A 16,888-nucleotide genomic window follows, 5' to 3' on the forward strand; every position below is an offset into this window, starting at 1 on the left:
GTGGTTTTCCTTGGTGGGAGGACTGGAACGAGGTGCACCAAGCCTTGTGATGCCCATTGAGGAACTGTTGGAGTGAGACGTAATGACTCTGAGGTCAAGAAAGCTGGCAGTGACCAGAACAGGGTGTGCTGACTCCCGCCCCTCCCCAGATTTTCGACCTTAGCTTAGGAAAGAAAAGAATCATCACAGATCATTAAGGTTCAAAGAACTTGTCTTGAACACTGTAAGGGGTCCGTGATCCAACAAACATTGATGCTAGTATCTGATGCCCAGGTCGATAGCCAACAGGAGTAGATTGTCGAGCGCTGCAGTAGGCAGTGAGACTAGTGCTGAGTGCGCAGTAGTATGGTAGAGTGTCGAGTGAGAAGTAGAGCGGAAAAGACGGGCAAGAATGGTGGTCGAGTGAGTTGTAAACGGTAAAATTCACTGGAGTATGACAAGTGAGCACGTCCCCCTGATCGTCATGGGGTTGACTCTCACTAATGCCGATTCGCGAGTGATAAGAAACAGAAAGTGACAAGTGCCGAATTACGTGTTTCACGTCAACCGCGTCGGCCAGCAACAACCATGGATTGCAGTGAGGATTGTTGTGAATGTTAACCATCAGCATTGCGTGTGACAAAGTACTGAAAATCAGCAATCAATAAAAAGAGATAACCGCAATTAGACGTGTAAGGCAAAGGTAGCAACTGCCTCAGAATTTGTGTGTTAGTAGGAAATATATATCAGTTGTACATCACAACCTTTGTGATACTTAACAATAGACAAACTTTCAATCATTAGCTATTCCGTCTCAGAACAGCCGCATTCGGTTGAAATACTCCTGAAACCACAGCAGAACAACCAATAGCCTTTCATCCATTAAGCACACGGTCATATATCATAATAATTAATTGTTTGGTGGCTTCGGTAAATTACCCAAAATCCAGTAAAGGGATTAATCGGGGGTGGTTCAACACGAATGCTTAAAAATTCTTTTGTAGTTAACCTATTTTCAGATTATGAAGAGTTCTTTGTTACAGCTTGTATTTTTGTTCCAGGTGGCCCTGAACTTAATGGCTGTAGTGATGTCGTGAAGGCACAAAGTCGGAAGTTGTTAAACCTTCAGAAACAAGATTTTCAAAAGTACTTCTTCTCAGATACCAATATTTCGCCCCTGTTTGTGTCGGATACATAGATGTCTCAGTTGTTGTCACATAATTTGAGTGTAGTGACTGAATCTAGAAAACAGTTTCTTTTGCTTCCCTGTTCCCCAAGCATTATGTGCAATGCAGGACTCCTAACAAGACAAACACACAGAGCGCAGCCCTCTGTCTTCTCTTGCCATTTCTGCAGTTTGGGAGCACAGTCCGGAAGTCTGACTCATGTTGACCGGACCGGCAGGGCGAAAATGGTCAACGTGGGTTCGAAGCTGGTGACAGAACGAACTGCTACAGCATGAGCAAAGGTTTTTGTGGGACCCGAACTGATGAAACTCGTACGAGAAAATGGCCTGAAGAAAGGTGACGTACTTAGCATTGCTCGCCTGGCGGTAATTGTGGGGTCCAAGCAGACGTCCAGCCTTATCCCTCTGTGTCATAACATAACTTTATCCTCTGTGGCTGTGGACATTGAACTGGACTCTGCTCTCAACTGTGTGATTATAACTGGCACGGCAAAGTGTAGAGGGCAGACGGGCGTGGAGATGGAAGCTCTCACTGCTGTATCGGTGTCTGCCTTAACAGTGTATGATATGTGCAAAGCTGTGAGTCATGACATTGTGATATCTGAAATAATGCTTCTGGCCAAAAGTGGGGGAACTAGAGGAGACTTCCACCTGACATGAGCATCTGTGTGGGTAAGTGAAGTAAGTTAAGTATACCTGGTGTGATGTAGGCAAATTTCAAAGTCTGTTCATAGTTATCATAAATTATACACTCCTGGAAATTGAAATAAGAACACCGTGAATTCATTGTCCCAGGAAGGGGAAACTTTGTTGACACATTCCTGGGGTCAGATACATCACATGATCACACTGACAGAACCACAGGCACATAGACACAGGCAACAGAGCATGCACAATGTCGGCACTAGTACAGTGTATATCCACCTTTCGCAGCAATGCAGGCTGCTATTCTCCCATGGAGACGATCGTAGAGATGCTGGATGTAGTCCTGTGGAACGGCTTGCCATGCCATTTCCACCTGGCGCCTCAGTTGGACCAGCGTTCGTGCTGGACGTGCAGACCACGTGAGACGACGCTTCATCCAGTCCCAAACATGCTCAATGGGGGACAGATCCGGAGATCTTGCTGGCCAGGGTAGTTGACTTACACCTTCTAGAGCACGTTGGGTGGCACGGGATACATGCGGACATGCATTGTCCTGTTGATACAGCAAGTTCCCTTGCCGGTCTAGGAATGGTAGAACGATGGGTTCGATGACGGTTTGGATGTACCGTGCACTATTCAGTGTCCCCTCGACGATCACCAGTGGTGTACGGCCAGTGTAGGAGATCGCTCCCCACACCATGATGCCGGGTGTTGGCCCTGTGTGCCTCGGTCGTATGCAGTCCTGATTGTGGCGCTCACCTGCACGGCGCCAAACACGCATACGACCATCATTGGCACCAAGGCAGAAGCGACTCTCATCGCTGAAGACGACACGTCTCCATTCGTCCCTCCATTCACGCCTGTTGCGACACCACTGGAGGCAGGCTGCACGATGTTGGGGCATGAGCGGAAGACGGCCTAACGGTGTGCGGGACCGTAGCCCAGCTTCATGGAGACGGTTGCGAATGGTCCTCGCCGATACCCCAGGAGCAACAGTGTCCCTAATTTGCTGGGAAGTGGCGGTGCGGTCCCCTACGGCACTGCGTAGGATCCTACGGTCTTGGCGTGCATCCGTGCATCGCTGCGGTCCGGTCCCAGGTCGACGGGCACGTGCACCTTCCGCCGACCACTGGCGACAACATCGATGTACTGTGGAGACCTCACGCCCCACGTGTTGAGCAATTCGGTGGTACATCCACCCGACCTCCTGCATGCCCACTATATGCCCTCGCTCAAAGTCCGTCAACTGCACATACGGTTCACGTCAACGCTGTCGCGGCATGCTACCAGTGTTAAAGACTGCGATGGAGCTCCGTATGCCATGGCAAACTGGCTGACACTGACGGCGGCGGTGCACAAATGCTGCGCAGCTAGCGCCATTCGACGGCCAAAACCGCGGTTCCTGGTGTGTCCGCTGTGCCGTGCGTGTGATCATTGCTTGTACAGCCCTCTCGCAGTGTCCGAAGCAAGTATGGTGGGTCTGACACACTGGTGTCAATGTGTTCCTTTTTCCATTTCCAGGAGTGTATACACATCGAATTGGCCTGAATATAAGTTGCACCTTTAATTTCGAAAAAGAGAGAAACTTAATTAAAAATAATTTGTCAAGTTGCCCATTTACAAAAGCTTTTCAAAATGTGATTTACCCTTAACCACATTTTTTGTAGTACACTGTAGATAAATTACACACAAAAACAAAGCTTTCAGTTGCAGTTTTCATGTAAGACACTCTTAACTTCACTAACATTCATTGTTTTGTCACTGTCAGTATTTTTGTCACTCTCCTCCCAAAGTACAGTGCCGTCGCTACAATCCCAGGCATTGCATGTGCAGCATTTCTTGAACCGTACCTTTAAAAAGCACATCTGTTAGATGAATAACTGTGAGTTTGAAATTTGCAACGTAACTGTACCGAATTCCAAAATTTTCACTCAATGTTGTGCTTCATTGGTGAAGAATAAATTATATTCTTTAGTTAGGGAAAAACTGTGCCTGTCCCATTGTCTAAAATAGTGAAACTGTGACAGTGGTAATACAGAGGGGTCCAGAAAACTGTAGACTCTCTTTGATAGTCAATATTGATGGAACAAAATGGCATAGTGTCAAAATTCTTGCATGGGAGGAAGATCATTTTGTGTGTTCAAAGTGACACCTGTTAGCAGCCAAGCAACATCAATGTTGCTGAATTGTTGACTGAAGTACAGCTGTCAGTGTTGCCAGTGTGGTAGCTGCACAGGATGTCTTGATGGTCTCTCATATCTCATTCAGTGTAGCTGGGTTCTGTTGGTAAACTTTGTTTGTTGAGGTCCCCCATTGGTAGAAGTCGAGAATTGTAAGGTCCTGTGACCTTGGTGGGCACTTGACAGCTCCTCTTCGACTTATCCGTCGTCCAGGTAGATTTTCATCTAAGTAGAATCTGATATCTCTGTGGTGGTGAGGTGGAGTACAGTCTTGTAGGTAAAAATCTTTTGTTTCCAAACACCACTTGGATGGCTAATAAAATCAATGTTTGCAGCATGTGATACACCTCACCATTTATGTACATTCAAAGAAGAATGGGTCAGAGAAACAATACTATGACGGACAACACCACACATTAACACCAAGTAAAGTAACATGTTTGTCCATGTGAACATGAGGATTTTCAGCAGCCCAATACACGCAGCTATGGCAGTTTACATTACCATTCAGGTTGAATTGTGCCTCATTAGGCCAGATAACCTTCCCTGCAAACCATTCATCTTCGTGAAGCATGCCTTCAGATCACTCATAGTGCTCCATCCTTCGATTGCAGTTGTCCTCATTCATAGTGTGAAACAATCTTGGAATGTACACTTTCCACTTTGCAGTCTTCAGAATTTATCATGCACTTGATCAGCTTATCCCACTTTCCCATACACCCTGCTTCATAGATTCTTGAGACGATCTAGAAAAATGTTGCAATACAGCAGTGCTGGAACCTGGAGGTTGATGTTCTTGTTCGGAGGACCTTTCCTTGTGCACATTTTAAACAGTATTGTCGGCTTAAAATTTATACCAAATACAATAAATTGTTGTTTCAGTAAAGCCTTGCATTGGTCAAACAATAGTTGTACTTCATTCAGTGCTGCATTGTCATCTGCTGGAAACCCACACTACAAGATCTGTTGGGAAAACAGTGGTTTATGCTACCACTCAAAATTGCAGCCATATAACACATTGTTCCAAAGGTAATAACTATCAGAAAATGTTTACACTTTTCTGGATCCCTCTGTAGCCACTACCTAAATGGGATATCAACAAAGAGAATGTTTGCATTGCTACCTCATACACAACAATTGATTTACAAACTGTAGTGATATTTTTGTTTCATTTCAAACTTAAGAAGAAGCACTACAGTTGAGGTTTCTATGATTCATAAAAGTCCCAGTTTTTATGGGGTGTGCTGTATACTCTAATTTTTTTGGAGATTTTTTGTAGAAATGGTGTATCTTATATTCAGGCCAGTATGGTACCCGTTTCCATCCTGTTTTTTAGTCTTAATTCAAAATATTTATCTTTCTTTTTCCAATACCTGATCAATTTGAGAGAGATATTTAAAACAAAAAATAAGCACTAGCAAGTACGTTAATTTGCTGTTGTTAAAACTTTTTCTCGTGCATGTTCTCTACAATTTTGATATGACACCACCTGCACTCTTATCTTGTTGCCAGTAAAAAGTGAGTAAGTAGGTCATTAAACTCTCTCTCTCTCTCTGTGCCCTCCCCCAGCTGTGTGGTAGCGTCCTCTGTGTTGCTCTATTGTTTCAATTTTTGATGGTCCTGTGCTGTGAAAAGTTGAGGTGAAGTGTTCATTCTTAAATAAATAGTGTGTATCAGCTCTTTTCTCTTAGGATCAGGTTGTCATTGCTGTGTTCATTGATGTAAAATGACACTTTTTTAACAGTTCCTAAAAGGTGCACCACTTCATTGACACTTTTGCTCAGGTGTAGAGCATATTGGCCAGACTAATTTACATGTTTCAGCTTTACACTGTATCGTATCCTCTTTTTTAAAGGCCTATTATCTTTCTTGTGTGTGACTTGTCCAGAGATTGAAAATGTTTTATTTTTTAAGTTACCAATCCAGAACAGGTTTCTGTCAATTTAATTCTTCAGGTTTTTCCAGAAGTTTGCTGAAATTCCCGAGTTGTCCTTTGCACAGTTGGACATCATTGTCTTACTCGCATATTTCGGTGACATTAGTTGTTGCTTTTACAAAGTGCTACTTGAGACTGATCATCAGATGGAGCAGGTCTGTAATTTGTTCCCTCAGCCTTCATGCTTCATCTGCAATCTGCTCTGACAGACACCATCCTCGGGTATCCGTGTTACGTGATATTCCGAGTGTCATCTACACTCACGGGCACGATTCTTGTGTGTTATGTTTTCAGTCCAAGCTGGTTGGTAGAATTCTGTTTGCGGGCTGTCCCTGTTTGGGGACAAGGATCGGCAGGGCATGAAACCCTAATCTTTCATCTTTCAGTTAACTCAAATGTCGAGTGTCACTTTTTTCATGTACTGCGGTTACAAATATAAGAAAATACAAAATGAAAATTTCTCAACATAGTCATGTTTCTTTTCAGTATGTTTCTCAGATCAGTACACTGCAATGTAAATATTCCATTAAAAGAATATATTTTTGATTGTTTCTTCAGTCAAAGATGCATTGCCTTTTTGACTTAACAATCAATGTCAAATCATTGTCCCTCAAACAATGCTGCAGGGGTTTGACAATGTGAGACCATGGCTTTATGGAGGATCACCTAGAATTAGCTGCCGTCTTTTCTGACATGATTTTAAATCAATGCTACCATCACCGTTTCTTTTGCTTAGGGTTTTGAATCTAGGAATGATGCAAACAATCAGCAGTTTATTTCTTTCTTATGTGATCTTGTTTTCTCCTCCCTAGCCCCCTTTCTTCTTTCATTTGGTAGCCTTGAGCAAATTGAATATTCCTCATTTTGTTTGTATTTATTAATCTGTTTGTGCCTCTAATTCTTAAAAGACTTCATTATGACAGTAATACTCTGAAGCAGGAAATTTGGGGAAAAAGAGCTGCATTCATTTATGCTGTTGTAAAATGGAGGAATTGGTTGTAGTTGGAAAATTTAATGCTGGTCTTCAATATTTTAATTGTTATAGTTTGGGGTATGATTGTTGTAATTAGAAAATGAATGTGTGCCTTGTGCACTATGTTGTTACAGTAATTTGGAGTTTATTTTGTACATCATCTGGTGTAAATTATAACATTTTAAGCAAAAACTTCTGTCTCTCAACAGCTTTCTTAATAACACTATTCCAGTAACTGGATATGCATATTGAAATATCTGTGTTGTATATTAGATTCTATAACCTGTACTGAGGCAATATTTTGCGGTTGCAAATTTTCTTGACTATTATTAAGTGTGTGTGTGTGTTGCTTATGCCCTACATACGAGTCCTCCAAGCTACTGATGATCTGACCAATGTACGACATGCCAAAATGCTACGGCTGCATGGGGGGATACAATTAAATCCCATCCCCCCCCCCCCCAATTATCTCTCTCTCTCTCTCTCTCTCTCTCTCTCTCTCTCTCTCTCTCTCTCTCTCTCTCAAAGATCGGCAGGTTCAGGAATCTAACACAGAAAGAATTTAATCACGGTTTCTTTTTCATCTCTATCATACAATGTAGTCCAATTTTTTGCTAATACAGAAATAACATTTTGTGATTTATGTTGTGTACTCTTCAAAAGATCTAATGATGTCCTCATTCCTTTCTTATAAACAAAACAAGAAGAAACTGACAATAATTGTCATTAAAATAAAACACAGAACAGTGTTCATCCACACTCTGCAAACCACTATGAAGAGTATGACAGAGGGTACATCTCACTGTACCAGATATTAAAGCTTGTTCATATTTCCTTTCCTCCATCTTGTACTTCAACTTTTCTTCCTTAAACTTATCCTGTTTCTAACTACTCTGATTTGCTTTTGTGGTTAGTGTGAATTTAAACTCAGTTGCCATAAATATCTAATATGTTTTATTGAACAGTGAATGGATTATTTTATATTTCATCTAATGCTGTTCTGCTCTTTGTTACGGCACAAATGGTGTTCCCTACTTTTGTGCAATTTTCACGCAACTTGAAAAAATGGTGAGATAAACAACTAGCTTCATGATTTATTTATGTTTTGAATGTACCACAAATGTTTTGAATGTAACCAAAAATGCTTGTTGTTGTAAAATATACTTTCAACTTGCCTCCTTCACTAGCTGAAAACCTTTTTAGTTTCTCATGTTACCCCTGATGTCTTCTTTTTGGTTGATTCATTTATAATAACATTTTACTGTCCTGAGTAGTACCTGCGTATAAATATAATTTTATTTTTATTTTTAGTGATGTGCGTTTTTATGTGCATGTTCTTTCAGTCCTGTGTAATGTGAGTCTCTGTTTAATGGTATGGTTATGTTGTCTTCAGACTTAAAGAATTGATGTAGAAATTTATAGTTTTCAGCATGTGGTTCAACAGATCCTTATTGTGTTCCTAAATTGGAAAAGTCCTAAAAACAGAAACTATAAAATAACTGTATAGAAATTTTGGACCACCATTGGTTAAATATTTTACTACCAACCCAAGAAATAAATTGGGAACAATGTGCAGCATCTTATTCAGTGTAAAAGAAAACTCAAATTTAGTTAAAAGTGGACCACTTGAGTTTGCTAAAGGCATAGAATCGTGTGTTTCTAGTGTTCTTAAATCCATTCAAAACCCTCGAAAAGAACAAAAAACTAAGAGAATATAATATTGAACTTACAGGCCTAAGTCTGAAAACAACATTATAATTGTGTGTATTTGGTTTTGTTTCTATGCTGTTGACATCCTGTACTGTTGATTTTAAATTATATGTGAGAGTTGATGTTTGGAAGCTAAGTGCAGGAAAGAAGACCATGAAGTGAAATCCACCCTTTATGTTCTCAGTTGGCGGAGAATGTGGGCAAAGAACTGGAAATCTTTGAGGTACCAAATGGTCAAGGGCTGTGATATTGCCCTTTTAACATCACTTAGAGTAGACATAGTTCTCTTAGTCCCAAGTGTAAGACAACATTTTTGGTACCTTACAATTTCAGTGGTTTCCATTTACAATTTCTGTTTACAGTGCTCATCATCAAATGTTTTGGTGTTGTTATTTGATTTCATATAAATAACATAGAGGTAGTTATTTCACATACTATTATGTTTCTGATAGCTTTTTCTCACAAAGCATACTTTAGGCTCATATTTTATTGTAAAATATTTAAACTGACAGACATATAGACTTACATTTTCTGCATGTCTTCTGTAACCAGTTTCACCTCTAATATTGACTGCAAAGCAGAAGTGATCAGCATAGAAAATGATGGAGTGAGGGTGGAGAGGGGGAGGGGGGGGGGGGGGAGAAATGTAATATTGAAACTAAAATCAAGAAAGAGAGCAGTCAATTGAGGATACAATGAAACATTTGAGACCTCATTAACTGCAGGATCATTCTAGTAGAATAGAATTGTATAAAAGATTACTGCCAAAGAGAAGTGTTAGAACTTCAAGTTTAACACATATATTTAGGAACAACACAACAACACATATAAGTCACTGAGTAAGTTGACCTGTGTACAAGTCGGCATTCGATTCAACACTGAGTCTCAGTCTAGCGGCCGCTGCTCAGCTGGCCGCTTAGGTGGCGCAGCTGCTGCATGGCTGGCAGACAGCGCCGCACGTAGAGGACGTGTGTAATTGCGCGGCAGCACTTTGAATAATCGGCGAGTCACAACACTTTTCCCCCCTTTGAAATTGTTGCACTGGTCTTGATGGAGGTGTCCTGGAGATGGCTAACGTCCATAGGCGTTGTTTGACTCGCCGTAAAGTCTCGAGGAGTAGGCTTCCCATACGGACGGAAGTGTCCCCGATGATAACGGGTTGAAATGACAGGAGACGTGGGCGATGTGTCGGCGTCCGTTGGAGAAGGAGGCGAGTAGATGTACTCTGACAGAGGATGATCCTCCGGTTCCTGCATGGGCACGTCTCCTGGTGGCGTCCGTTCTGGTGCTGGCATCGCAATGACGGTGAGAGGGCTGCATTGTGAGTATTGAGAGATGCCAAGATCCCGAGCATCAGGTAGAGCCAAAGGTGGTGTGGCGGCATTCGGAACAGGCGTTGCTGGCACCCGAGGCCGAAGCTGGTCCAAATGACGCACTGCAACACCCATGTCCATCTGGATTTCATACAGGCGTCTGCCACAGTGTCGAAAGATGCGGCCCGGGCTCCTTTTTGGCCACCTGCCATATCCCCGTACCCAGACGAGGTCGTCGGCGGTGAACCGGCCAAGGGAAGGCACCCGCGGCCGTGAGGAGGGAGGCCGCAGAAGATGAAGGAGCGTGCGGGGCTGTCGCCATGTAAGAGCTCAGCCGGGCTGTGATCACCCATGGGGGTGAAACGGTAAGACGCCAGGAACAGGAGAAGCGCATCATCAGCAGCAGAAGAAGTCAGAAGTTTTCGCATCTGAGCCTTAAATGTGCGGACCAGCCGTTCAGCCCCACCGTTGCATTGTGGATGGAACGGCGGGGCCGTGACATGAGTAACGCCGTGACGAGCACAAAAATCTGCAAAGTCGGAAGAGGCAAATTGCGGACCATTATCAGTAACAAGAGTACAGGGGAGGCCTTCCAAAGAAAAAATGCGGGCGAGAGCACTGGTGGTTGCCACGGTGGTGGGTGACATGCAACGGACAATGAAAGGAAAGTTAGAGTAGGCGTCAATTACAAGGAGCCAATAAGTACCTAAAAAAGGTCCCGCAAAGTCAGCATGAATGTGCTGCCAGGGCTTCTCAGGCGAAGGCCACAGTGACAGAGATGACTTCGGGGCAGCGGCCTGTGACCACTCACTGGAAGTGACAGGAAGTAAGACCCCTGACGCAGTGAGACGATCCAACTCCCGTTTAACCCGATTTCGAAGGGCCACAGGAATGGGCAGAGCCCGAAAAAACTTAGGCCGAGCAGTGGGTTTGAGCGTAATATGAGCTTCAAAGTCGTTCGCACGGCCTAAACTGGGAGAAAAAAGGGACAAAAATGTAGTCGACAAGGAATCCAGTTGAGCATAAGGAATAGCGTCAGAGACAATATTGACAGAGTCATCTATGGAGAACCCAAAAACGTGAAAGGCATCGAAACCAAAAAGATTTTCTGCGTTGGCAGAACTCCGGAGATGGGAACTTGCCCTTCAGTATATCCTCTCTTCTCGTTATCCGCCAGGCCTCAACCTCTGCTAATTTCAAGTTGCCGCTGCTCATAGCTCACCTGTCTTTCAACAACATCTTTGCCTCTGTACTTCTGCCTCGACTGACATCTCTGTCGAATCTCTTTGCCTTTACAAATGTCTGCTTGTGTCTGTGTATGTGTGGTTGGATATGGGTGTGTGTGCAAGTGTATACCTGTTCTTTCTTCCCCCTAAGGTAAGTCTTTCCGCTCCTGGGATTGGAATGACTCCTTACCCTCTCCCTTAAAACCCACATCCTTTCGTCTTTCCCTCTTTCCTGATGAAGCAACCGTTGGTAGCGAAAACTAGAATTTTGTGTGTATGATTGTGTTTGTTTGTGTGTCTATCGACCTGCCAGTGCTTTCGTATGGTAAGTCACATCATTTTTGTTTTTAGATATATTTTCCTGCTTGGAATGTTTCCCTCTTATTATGCATTCAGTTAACTAAGTAGAAATCAGTAATATCTTATCTCAGTGAGGAACTTGAAACTTTCAGCGCACGTCAGGAGCATGTAGAGGTGCTCTTCCTCTACTTGAAAAGAACAGTTGACCACGCACTGAGTAGATAGGTTCCTAGTAGAACAGTTCATAATGGGATGCAACCTCCATGATATACAGTCACTGTAAAGAAAACTTCTAAAGGAACAGAGATTACTGCATAATACGTGTAAAACAAAGTGTAGGATTATAGATTGAGAGAGGCTGGATGAAACATGTTTGGCTGTCAAGAGAGCAATGCATGAAGCCTTCAATGACTACTGTAGCAGAATATTGTCAAATGACATTTCACAAAATCCAAATAAATTCTGGTCATATGTAAGGGCTGTTAGTGGCACAAAAGTTAGTGTCCAGTCCCTAGCAAGTGAGACAGGAACTGATATTGAGGGTAGCAAAGTAAAAGCTGAAATTCTGAACTCGATTTTCAAATGTTCCTTTGCAAATAAAAACCCAGGAGAACTGCCCCAATTCAATCCTCGTACACTGAAAAAATGAACGAAATAGGTATTAGTGTCAGTTGTGTTGAGAAACAGTTGAAATCATTAAACATAGCTCCAGACCCCGATGGAATCGCAGTCAGATTCTATATTGAATTTGTGGCTGAGTTATCCTCTCTTCTCACTGTAATCTATCCAAAAAACCTTACCCAGTTTTTGGAAAAAGTTACAGATCACACCTGTCTACAAGAAGGGTTGTAGGAGTGACAAAACTACCATCCAGTAGCCTTGACATCAATTTGTTGTAGATTCTTAGAAAATATTTTGAGCTCAAACATAATGAGGTATCTCGAACGGAACTACCTTCTCGAATCAACCAGCATGGTTTTCAAAAACATAGATGATATGAAATCCAACTCTCACTTTTCTCACATAACTTGCTGAAAGCGTTGGATCAAGGCAACAGGTAGATAGTGTTTCTTGATTTCCTAACAGTATTTGATTCTGTTCCACACCTACACTTACTGTGAAAAGTACGATCATATGGGGTATCAAGTGAAATTCGTGACTGGATTGAGGACTTTTTGATAAGAAGGACACAGCATGGTACCTTGGATGGAGAGTCATCATCAGATGTAGAAGTAACTTCAGGTGTGCCCCAGGGAAGTGTGTTGGGGCCCTTGCAGTTCTTGTCCATTAATGACCTTGCTGTAAATCAGGATTTTTGCAGATGATGCAGCTATCTGTAATGAAGTGCTATTTCAGAGAAGCTGCATAAGTATTCATTCAGATCTTGATGAGATTTCAACATGGTGCAGTGATTGGCAACTTGCTCTGAATGTTTAGAAATGTATAAACTTAGTATCCTGTGACTATAATATTGGTGAGTCACTGTCGGAATCTGCCAACTCGTACAAATACCTGTGTGTAACACTTTGTAGGAATATGAAATGGCATGATCACATAGGTTCAGTTGTGGGTAAAGCAGGTTGTAGACCTTGGTTTATTGGTATAATAATGGGGAAATGCAATCAGTCTACTAAAGAGATGCTTAAAAGTCATTCGTGTGACCCCCCCCCCCCCCCCCCCCCCGCCCCCCTCCGCCCACCACCCTAGACTATTGCTTAAGTGTGTGGGACTTGTACCAGATGAGACTAGCAGGAGACATTGAATGTATACAAAGAAAGGCAGCATGGTCACAGGTTTGCTTAATCCATGGGAGAGTGTCACAGAGATACTGAAGGAACTGAAATGGCAGACTGTTGAAGACAGGTGTAAACTATCCCAATAAAGTGTATTAGCAAAGTTTCAAGAACTGTCTTTAAATGATTACTCTAGGGATATACCACAACCCCCCCACATATTGCTCTCACAGGGGTCGTGAAGATAAGATGAGAATGATTACTGCTCACACAGAGGCATTCAGACAAATTCAGACAATCATTCTTCCATGCTCGATACATGAATGAAACAGCAAGAAACCCTGATAACTGGTACAATGGGACTTACCCTGTACCATGCACCTCCTGGTGGATTGCAGATTATAAACGTAGATGTGAACTGACAGTCTCTTACATGTGCATGAGGGAAACATCTAATCACCTTTATTTTACCAAGACAAAAATTATGATTTAATAAAGCTTCTAACCTTGACAGGAAATAATGGATTAGGCTGTCCGTAAATTATAAACTAACATTATTGTGATGATGGAAAATCTCATATAAAGACGTGAAACAAATACTAACAAAGAGATAGAGGGGCTGGCCAGTACAGCCAATAGATACACAAAACATAACAGAAAATTTACGTATCCTAGCTTTTGGAACTTTGTTCCTTCGTCAGGGAGGAGAGAGGGGAAAGAAGGGGAAGAAGAGAAAGTGGATTCAGTTACTCACAACCCAGGTTATGAAGCAACAGGGTAGAGGTAAACAGGGAGGGTAGCAAAGATGGAGGCATGGGTGTATACTCTACAGTATGTCAACATGTTGCCTTGACCTGTTTGATCACCAGGTCTGGCTCCAATTCAGTGCACACGGGACATCATCGAACAACTCCAGTGTCTCTCAAAAACAGCATTAACCATCCCTGTTTTGATGACAATGTGAAACAGGCATGGAACTTCATCCCACAAACTCATATCCAGCACAGTGCATGCACATTTACATGCTTACATTCGGGCAGTTACACTGGATTTCAATGTATTAGTGTATCACATTTGCAATGGTGTATCTCACACTTATATTATTCTGTGATCTTGCAACGTTAATCACTTAAATAAGTTACTTAGACATATATGTTCCTGAAATTTCATTACTCTACGTTAATTACTTTTTGGTGTTGCAAATTTTTTTTTTTTTTTTCAGTGTACATGATGACTACAATAATACATTATAATGTTTCTCCAGTGGTTTCAACATTAACTTTTTAACAGAAAAGATTTTGCTTACAGTTCATTTTTAAGTTAACATTTCTAAACTTTTTAACAATCCATATTAAAGCTAGCAATAGTAACTATATTAGTAATTGCTACTGTAAACAGTTACACATATAAACATCAGTTTTGAATAATGGGTTTTGAGTGTAAATAATGTTTTATGTAAGTGTTTGCATTGATACTTAAAATTAAATGTCATGTAATGAATGTCCACTGTTTTGTTGGATCAAGTTATTTACGAACGCGATGTACTGTGTTCTTCCATTAGAGAATGAGACTGTATTGTTTATCGGTTTCATTACAAAGTGCTAATAAGCTTTTAGTTAGAAAACCTTCTATAACTGGAATTATTAATATGAGAAAAATAGGAACAATGAAGGAACGGAAGATCAGTTGCAGAAACAAGAGTAGCTCTGAGTTGCAAGAGTGGTTGCTTTTCCCACACATGTAATTAACTGGCATTATCACCACTATTAACTTACCGTGGTTTCACATCTCATCTGTTCATTGTTCCCCATGTCGTGCCCTTCTGTTCCCCCTTCCTATTAGACCATATATGCCTCTGTTACTGTAATCGATATGTAAACAATATTTTTCACATGACCATTTTTTTTTACAGGTTGTAATATTTGACATTGCAGCTTTTGAAAATGGAGCAGGATGTTGTGCCCTCTTTCCTATTGGAGTGTTTCTCTGTGATCAGAATTGGAGGCAGACAATTCACTTGAACTTCCATTGCTGTTGTTGATGTCTTTGAATCATGTTGTTTCTTTGTGATTAATAAAAAAATTATACAATCCAATGGTTTCTTCACCTTGTCTTTAAAAATTCCAGACCTATTGTTCAAACACATATTTTGAGAGTTATGCATCTGAGCATTTTTGTGGAAAGTGTGTTTCACACATACTTTCAAGATAAATTGAATAATGACCCCCATTTTGTGTGTTGGGGAAAATAATTTGATACAGCTAAATGCATATTCTGGTACACACATTTGCTCGCGCCTGAGACAAAGTGAGAGTGATTCAAAGGAAGAATTCACTACTTTTTACCTACTTTCTGAATAACTCGTACTTTCATCAGAAATGTCACAATGCAAAGTTGATTAGATAAAGGGACAAAAATGAGAGCAAAATATAATTTGAATATCAGAAAAAATAACCAATTAGTGTTTGCGTAATACTTTACGGCAAGCCTAAAATTAATTTTTAAGCATTGGGAAATCTGGGATGGAATAACAATAATATGGAATAGGATAGCTTTCTGCTCCCCACCTAGAGGAGACACTGAGTGGCAGACTGGCACATTGAAGGAAGATTTTTAGATATTAGAAAGTATGGGACAGTCCTCATCTAGCAGGTGTGGTGGTGTGAGGCCGGGGTGGGAGCAGGTAAAGGCCTAGATATGTGAGACAGAGAGACTAGCAAAGGTTTAGGTAACGGGGTTTACAGGAGTGAAGAATATGTCACAGCTAGAGTTTCTAGGCTTCGTTCCTGTGGCCCCACACCTCAATGCCCTCCCCTGCTCCCATTCCAACCTCACACACTATTACGTCCCCCTAGTACACCTCTCTCTGTCTGTCCACCTCCACACTCCCAACCAGCAGAGACTCCCTATGCTGAGGTGGGCTCTGTCCATTAGATTACACTCGTAAGATAAAAATAAACATTATGCAGCATGAAAGAATTATCTGTGTGGGATGGAAATATGTAGATGTGATGTACGTGCACAGACACAAAAAAAAAAAAAAAAAAATTACAATGCCAGAAAAATTGAATGATTTATTCAAGAGAAAGAGCTTTACAAATTGAGCAAGTTGGTCCACCTCTGACTCTTGAGCAAGTTTGGCATTGATAGATTTGTTGGATGTCCTACTGAGGGACATCAAGCCAAATTCTATCCAAGTGGCGCATTGTATTGTCTAAATCATGAGCTGGTTGGGTGGCCCTGCCCATAATGCCCCAGACATACTCAGTTGGGGAGAAATCCCGTGACCTAGCTGGCGAAGATAAGGTGTGGCAAGTATGAAGACAAATTGTGTGTGGGCAGGCATTATCTTGCTGAAATGTAAGCAAATGATGGCTTGTCATGACGAGAAACAAAATGGGGTTTATAATATCGTCAACAGATGTCTGTGTTGTAATGGTGACACAGATGACAACCAAAGAGGTCCTGTTATGAAAAGAAATGGCACAGTAGACCATCAGTCCTCGTTGGGCTGTATGGCAGCCAGCAGCCGGGTTGGTATCGCACTGCTATCTGGTGTGTCCCCAGGCACGTCCCTGGTCTGGAATTGCATTGACTGGAATATAATTGGCTTCAGTGATGAATCCCACTATGAACTGAGCCTCAATGATCAGCACAGATGTGCCTGAAGACGCCCCAGACGGTGGGATACCACCTTGAATGTCACA

At 41.8% G+C, this 16,888-nt stretch overlaps 1 long non-coding RNA gene across 1 annotated transcript in view; it reads left to right on the forward strand.

The window, feature by feature from the left end:
* LOC124777042 overlaps nucleotides 1–15,146 on the forward strand; it is a 68,685-nt gene extending 53,539 nt beyond the window's left edge. The window contains exons 3-4 of the long non-coding RNA XR_007015680.1: nucleotides 1,041–1,837; nucleotides 15,094–15,146. This is a non-coding gene — a long non-coding RNA (uncharacterized LOC124777042). The remainder of the gene's footprint in view (nucleotides 1–1,040; nucleotides 1,838–15,093) is intronic.
* Nucleotides 15,147–16,888: the final 1,742 nt, after the last annotated feature.

This window comes from Schistocerca piceifrons, chromosome 2 (genome assembly GCF_021461385.2).
Source record: "Schistocerca piceifrons isolate TAMUIC-IGC-003096 chromosome 2, iqSchPice1.1, whole genome shotgun sequence".
Lineage (NCBI taxonomy): Eukaryota > Metazoa > Arthropoda > Insecta > Orthoptera > Acrididae > Schistocerca > Schistocerca piceifrons.